Source organism: Psammomys obesus, unplaced genomic scaffold (assembly GCF_907164565.1).
Source record: "Psammomys obesus unplaced genomic scaffold, mPsaObe1.curated_primary_1811, whole genome shotgun sequence".
NCBI lineage: Eukaryota > Metazoa > Chordata > Mammalia > Rodentia > Muridae > Psammomys > Psammomys obesus.
The window spans coordinates 4,586,439-4,593,858 of NW_026585689.1; the positions used below are offsets into that span (position 1 = coordinate 4,586,439).

The 7,420-nt window shown below is 38.2% G+C and overlaps 1 long non-coding RNA gene across 2 annotated transcripts in view; it reads left to right on the top strand.

The window, feature by feature from the left end:
* Positions 1 to 7,202, top strand: part of LOC129666690 (uncharacterized) — a 29,252-nt gene extending 22,050 nt beyond the window's left edge. For both annotated transcript variants that reach the window (XR_008718633.1, XR_008718634.1), the window contains 3 exons: positions 201 to 307; positions 1,567 to 1,703; positions 6,354 to 7,202. This is a non-coding gene — a long non-coding RNA (uncharacterized LOC129666690). The remainder of the gene's footprint in view (positions 1 to 200; positions 308 to 1,566; positions 1,704 to 6,353) is intronic.
* The last annotated feature ends 218 nt before the right edge of the window (positions 7,203 to 7,420 follow it).

Here is a 7,420-nt window from a genome sequence, read left to right on the forward strand (position 1 = left end):
TGCTGGAACAGAAACGTGTCCTATCTGCTAGGTCGGTACACCTCGAGGGTAGAGATGGATCAAAGGTATCCTCATAGCTTTAGCGCCTAAATTTTTATGGTATTGCACTCCATTTGTTATCCCCACACTCTACTCATCAAGCACATTCTAGTTCTCATTTTACTATTTAATATTATTATATTTCTTTTTTATTGTGGAAGTGTGTGCCATGGTGCAGGTGTGGAGGCCAGAGGCCACCTGTGGGAACCAGTTCTATACTTCCAACATGTGGGTCCTGGAGATGGAACGCAGCTCATCAGGTTTGGTGGTAAGCACCGTTACCAACTGAGACATCTTGATGGTGGCCTTCTAAACTAATTGGCTTTGCTCTTTGAAAGAGAATACACTGACACCAACACAGGTCCTCTAATCTCTCTGATTCCAGCAACCTCTTTCTCCTTGTTCTCTTCACTGTCCTTTGTTGTTATCACCATCATCATGCTCACCATTATAGCGGCTTTGTGCTAGAGCTGCCACCTGTTCTTTCAGTGTTAGGACGGTTGACCTTTACAGATTAGAATACTGAGAGCCTGAGAAGTTCAGTGCCTTGATCTCACAGGAAGTAATGATGAGCTTAACTGGGAACACAGTCCTGATGATATCATAGCTCAAGTCCTGCCCACTACAATGAAAGACTGATTCTAAATCTATGCATTTGGATAAGAATTTAAAAAGCATGACTCAAGGCTTGCATTGGTCAAAGGTCAAATATGCCCTGATGTGACCAAATCTGGGTACTCGGACAAATTAAAGTTATTGGACATAAGCTAGTCAGGACCTGGTAGTGAGTTAGGGAACCTCCTCAAAGACCATTTGATGCTGCGAGGACGTAGGGCAGAAACCAGGTTGACCACTAACCCTCTGGAATCCCTACTTCTGTACCTTAACTTCAAAATTGGTGACCTGGTGATTTCAAAGTGTAATATATTTGTTAGAGATAACTGCTAACATTTCTATTTTTATAATACAAAATAAAATACTCACATAAATAAATTTGAGATATAAAACTTGGTCAGTTTACCTGACAAAAATTATTTTTGATTCCCTCAACAACAACAAAAAAATTGTATAGTTAGTTAACATTGTTGAACAAAAAAAGTAATCAGAAATAGGTATGTGTGTGTATACTTAAAATGTATTGATAAGAATAAATCAAAGTAAACATGTTTTCCTCTAATGGTAATTTTGTATTCCATGAGTGGGAATTTAAAATTGCTTCGATTGTGTCTAAGTTAGTGAGTAGGAAAAGTGCTCCAATGACAATAACACTAGTAACAAATGTTCAGCTGGCATGTACAGGAAGGGAAGGAGAGAATGGTTCTGTGCGCATCATAGTAAACTATATAGACACTATTCCATAATGATTTTTCATGAAAGGAATGGCATCCATTTAGTTTTCTCATGTTAGTACAGATCCTTAGTTAAATGGTCCCTTGCACAATGTAACATTCCTTCAGTTTTGCAATATTTCTGACCCTTTGTGTCATATTTTGTCATTTCTGCTGGCCTTTCTGAATGACATCACAGTCATGTTATAGAAAGAGAGAAAATGTAGGTCACAGTCTGTCTTCACAGTCCTACTTGGAAGCACTGGAAGACACAGAGGAAGAAATAATGGGCTGTCTTCGTATAATATGAACAGGATTGTGCTGCTCTTCCTGAAGGTATGCCATAGTACTTGTGAACTTTGGTCAATAACAATGTTTATCTGGTGAGTCACTCCTGAAAACCCACCATCTCAGGTGAATTGTAGTAAAACCAGATTTCACGTAGAATGCAAGTGACGAGCATCAAGTTCTACCTCTTTCCATGGAGTGGGCAACCTACTGTAAGGCTCCAGGAAGAGTAGTGTACATCTCGTATGTACACTATCACTTTAGTGTGGCCCAAGAAAGTGGAGAGATGCTTCCTGGGAATAAGAGCCCTGATTCTACCCTGGGTTCAACTCTGGCTGCAAAGGATTTGTTTTGTATTCTGAAGGTTGAGCCTTTTAATCTCTAAGATAAAGGAGTTGGGCTAGATCTGTTTCCAAGATCTTTTCTAGATTTAAAATACAGCAGTGCCTTACACTGTGTGGCTAGCGAGAAACTCCCTCTGAAAAATTAATTAGTAACATCGGTTATGAAGTGATTGATAAAATGCTCACTGTCACTATGGTGACATTTGTAGAAAAAAATATCTATCTATCTAAAAGATATCTATCTGTATATCTATATCTATCTATCTAAAAGATATCTGTCTATCTATCTCTCTATCTATATTTATTTATTTATCTATTTATTTATTTATTTATTTATTTATTTATTTATTTATTTATTTATTTATTTCCCCTGTCCTGTAAACCAGAATGCCCATCAGTGTTCCTCCAGGCCAACACCAGATTCAATCTGTGGTGATTAAGGCTTCTCAACCCTGAGTGCATTCATGCAAAAGTTCTGATCATCTTGCGATCACAGAGCTCTGAAGGAGCCATCCTGGCTAGCCCGAGGCAGCACTGGTCTCTGCTGGAACTTGTGCCTGCTCAGAAAGACTGTTTGCCTCAGGGCTGCTGTGATCTGGAGGCATTGCTGATGCTGGTTATGTCTGCACCTGGAATTCACCCTACCTGGACTTACCCAGAGTTTTTTCTGCCTTTGTCTCTAATTTCTACCTACTTACCTACCTACCCTATGGTCCTCCTTTTTCCTTGAAATCCTTAGGGCAGTGGTTCTCAACATTCCTGATGCTGAGACCCTTTAATACAATTCCTCATGTCATGGTGACCTCCTCAACCATGAAATTACTTTCGTTACTACTTCATAACTGTAATTTTGCTACTGTTTTAAATAGTAATGTAAATATCTGATATGTAGGGTATTTGATATGTGACCCCTATGAAAAGTTAGTTCAAGCCCCAAAGGGGTCTTGACCCACAGTGAAAAGCATTGCCTTAAAGGGCACTTTGCTTAACCTCTAATAAGTTTAGATTTTTGTTTAAATTAAGAGCAAACTTGCTTCTTGTAGTTTCTGCTTGGCTTTGCAAATATATCTGAAAAAAAGAAAATTGAAATATTGAGGCTATCATCTAAATTAGTGTGAAATACAAATGACAAAATAATACTTCTATTTTTCTGCTACATTATTCATCATTAAAAATAAAAATAAATTATTTGGGGCTGAACATGACGGCATGTTCATGGAGTTCATGGGAATGGAGTTTCGTTTCTTCTGATATAATGTGTAGATTATATGAGCAATCAGTAAGATGAGGTGAATGAAAACAACTCTCAATTAAAAAAAAAAAACATGTACATTAAGATTAAAGACACTTCTTTAGCATGTCTTCAACCCTAGCACTTATGAAGCAGAAGCAGGCAGATCTCTATGAGTACTGTGACAGCCTAGTCTACAGAGTAAATTACAAGTCGGCTAGAGCTACAGGGTGAGACATTTTCTAAAACAAACACACACGCAAAGATATTTAGACATATATAATTATTTTGAAAGGGAAAATTTGTATTTGTTTTTATTACATTTTTAAACTAAAAGTTTATTGAGATATAATTCCTATGTCAAATAAGTTTTACTAGTTTCAATAAAGGAATGTGTAATTAGTATGGATGAATTCTAGAGAATTCTAGAATTCTTTTGAGTTCCTTCAAAGGATTAGAGGGCTAGCAATAGGTGCTATCTTTTTCTTTTCCTTTTTATGTGTGAGGAGGTCAAAAAAAGGTACTGAATTTCCCGGGTATGGAGTTACAGTCAGTTGCGAGCTACCATGCAGGAGCTAGGGATCGAACCTAGGTCCTCTGGAAGAACGTTCAGTGCTCTAATACCTGTGGTATGTTTCCATCGCCCGGGGCCAGCATTTTTGTTGTGCAAAATTTTAGTAAATATTTTACAAAATAGAATAGCTCATATAGTAGCACAAAAAGTTTTATACTATAATGTTAATTGACAAAGGCAGGCAATGGAGACAGAACAGGACCCTACATAAAAGAATACACAAAAAAGAAAAGAAAGACACAAGAATTTAAAAAATGACTGGATGGTTATAGAGTAGCTTTTCTATTTTCTCCATCTTATAGACTTTTAAGTTCCTCAATTGCCATGAATACTTTTAGAAAAAGAAAGATAGCTTTATCTGTACCACCATGGACTCCCCTTTTTCAGAAGCACATGCCATGACCACTGCTCATCAGCTTGGTTTGCTCATTTGGGCAGCTCAGAATGGTGCAATGAACTACACTGATGTACTGGTTTCTCATTTACAAGTTGCCTTCAAGAATATTGTCTCTTTTCATGGAGCAAAGAGGTGAGGATTTTACTGAGGAGACTGTCTAAAGTTAGCAAAGCAAAGGAAAGCAGAGGGCCTCTGAAAGAACCTTTTCGTGTAAGCAGTTCTCTCTAGGGAGAGGACTGTCACCTGAGTTGATGAGCAAAGAAGGTAGAGGTGAGCAGAGCGCAGAGCAATTCCGTGGGGCCAGGCAGAGAGGGAAATCTAGGCTTCTGATTCCTGTGCATGATATTGTTCTGCCTCCTGGGGGTCATCAGTTTAGAACAGGTTGAAAGTCATCCATGGATTGTTCAAAGGAGGAAAAAGAGCAAGGCATAAGGGATCCTATTTCAGAGGATGAGAAAGAATGAGATACCACACAGCCTTATGGCGAGGACAGCTATCAGCTGATCATTGGTAAGTCTGTAAATATTACTTTAAAATAACAAGGTCGTGCATAAGGCTAGCGCAGGTAATGTGTGTGTTATATAAATTTCAAGGGGAATGGAGTTTCGTTTCTTCTGATATAATGTGTAGATTATATGAGCAATCAGTAAGATGAGGTGAATGAAAACAACTCTCAATTTAAAAAAAAAACAACATTTACATTAAGATTAAAGACACTTCTTTAGCATATAGTTTGACATAATTATTGTCTCCTGCTACCAAAAAAATTATATTATTTTATTTTTAAGAATGCCTTAAAGACTAGGCTATTAAATTCAGGATATGTACACCAACTGCTTTACTCGACAGTAATAACTTATTTTGCCAGACTCATCAAATTAAATTGTCCTAGACTGTAATTTTTATATGTAAGCACTTTAAAAAGAAATCCCTATTTACTCTATCAGACTCTGAAACTGCTTGGATCCAGAGAGTATTTTTAGATGCCAAATACTAGATAAGCATTAAAAAGATGTCTGAGTGGCATAACCGTCACGTAACATTATTTCAAGATGTAAAACTATATAGACTGAGTCCTCGAGGCACTATGCATGGGAACATGGCACACTGCCTTCAGCAGAGCTGGACTTTGGACACCCCCAGATCTGATGGGTTTCAAATTTTCTCCTTTGAGACAAACTAAATCAAGACAATGGCTGTGTTGTTTTGTATCATCCTGGTATCTTAGTTCATTTGAATACTTATGGTCTTCTTGGCTGAGTCTTGTTTCCAATACCAGATTGTACACAGCTATGAACTAGAGAGTTTCCTATATATTGTATTATCCCATTAATACCTAAAGTACTGCCATGCATGGGATAGGTTTTTACTGTAAATTATTTACTATGTCAAGATGGTATATGGAGATGCTGTCAATTCCCTCAGGAGTTCGTCTGCTCACCTGACGTCCAAATTCTTCTAGAAGTCCTTGGTGTTCATCAGTATCAGTCTAGCAAAGTGACATTTGACTTCTTTTTTATCACTTCACTGTCATGTGGCCTTGATCATAAAATGAGTACCTCTGGTCCTAAATTGTCTACTTTAAAATCTCCCTTCCAGGGAGGAGGACATCCCCTATCAGTGGACTAGGAGAGGGACATAGGAGGAGAAGAGGATGGAGGGCAGGATTGTGAGGGGACAAGGAAGGGGGCTACAGCTGGGCTACAAAGTGAATAAATTGTAATAAACAAAAAATAAATTTAAAAATATTCTAATAAACATGTATTTTAAAAATAAATTTTAAAATGGAGAAAAAAAAAATCTCCCAGCTCCATAAAAATGTTACCTCAAGTGACTTTATGTGTTAGAAATCTTGATAAAGCTAATAGTGATTAATTTTAATATCCTTACATATAAAAAATATAGCTTGTATTAATTTAATTTAATAAAATTTAATTTTAAGATTCTGATTTTTACAAAAAGCTGTTAGTGCTGAACTCATTACATATACCTTACCAATCAGATTATGAGCTAAAACCAGATGTGAAATGGAAACCACTCAAAACTGCTCAGAACTGTGGGGGGGGGGGCAGCTGTGAGTAGTAGGTATGGTAAGGTCTTAGCACTGGCTCAGTTATTCAGTTAGCTCCCCTTGTGTCTCTTTTACTTGCAGAAACATGGCCTTCAGCACATCTGTTTTTTAGGGTGACCTCAAGATGTTCAGTAATGTGAAGATGCACAATTCATCCACAACCCCGGGGAAAATGAAGAAGGGCAAGAAGCGCTCTTCTGCTTGAGTGACATAAGAAGGAAGAGGGCACAAAGACCCTCACTCACATTTGTCTAGAAGCTGCCAAACAAGGACTATAGCTATGCCCTCTGGTACAACCCACAAGACCAAGGAGAGCAAGAAGGAGCGCTTGGTGGTCATCTGGGTTCCTGAGAGTGTCCCTCTTAAGAGCAAAATGATCTATGCTAGTTCCAAGGATGTCGCTTGAAGAAGTTGACAGGGATCAGCATGAATTACAAGCAAGCTAGCAGGAGGTCAAGAACCAAACCACTGTAATCTCCCTGGAATGCAAGCCTTTGTGATCAGCCTCCAAGACCTGCCTTCCTTCTGGGAGCTGCTCTCCAGTCCCTGCCAGGCAGGAGGAGCCTGGAGGGTCCCATCAGGATAAGGACAGTGTCTTTACCCCCTTAATTGGACAGTCCTTCAGCCCCTGGACTTTTCTCCTACTTCTATTTATCTGACAGTCTGGCCTTCGCCAACCTCTTGGGTTGAAGCAAAACAAGTTTGTGCCTTTCACCCACACAGTTGGATGAAGAAGCTGTTGTTTTTGTTGTATGTGGGAGAATTTGGAGGGCAGAAAGGGAAGGGAGAAATGGTGTGATCGTATAATCTCAAAAATAAAAAAAAATAAAAAATCAGGAAAAACATCAATGCAAGAAGCACTAAGAAGAATTACAGATCAGTACATAATTCAGATACTTGACTCTCCTGGTGCAGTGCCTCACACCTGAGTTAGAGCACCTGGGAGGTGGTGTCAGGAAAATTGCTGCAAGTCTGGAGCAGCCTGAACTATAGAGTGAGTTCTAGGCCATCCTGGGCCACAGCTTAAAATTCAATTCTATCTCAAAACAGAAAAAAACAAAAACAAACAAACAAACAAAAAAAAAAAAAAACCAACCTTTTTTTCACTGTATAAATATATAAAATCTCATGAACTTAATTTTTTTAAT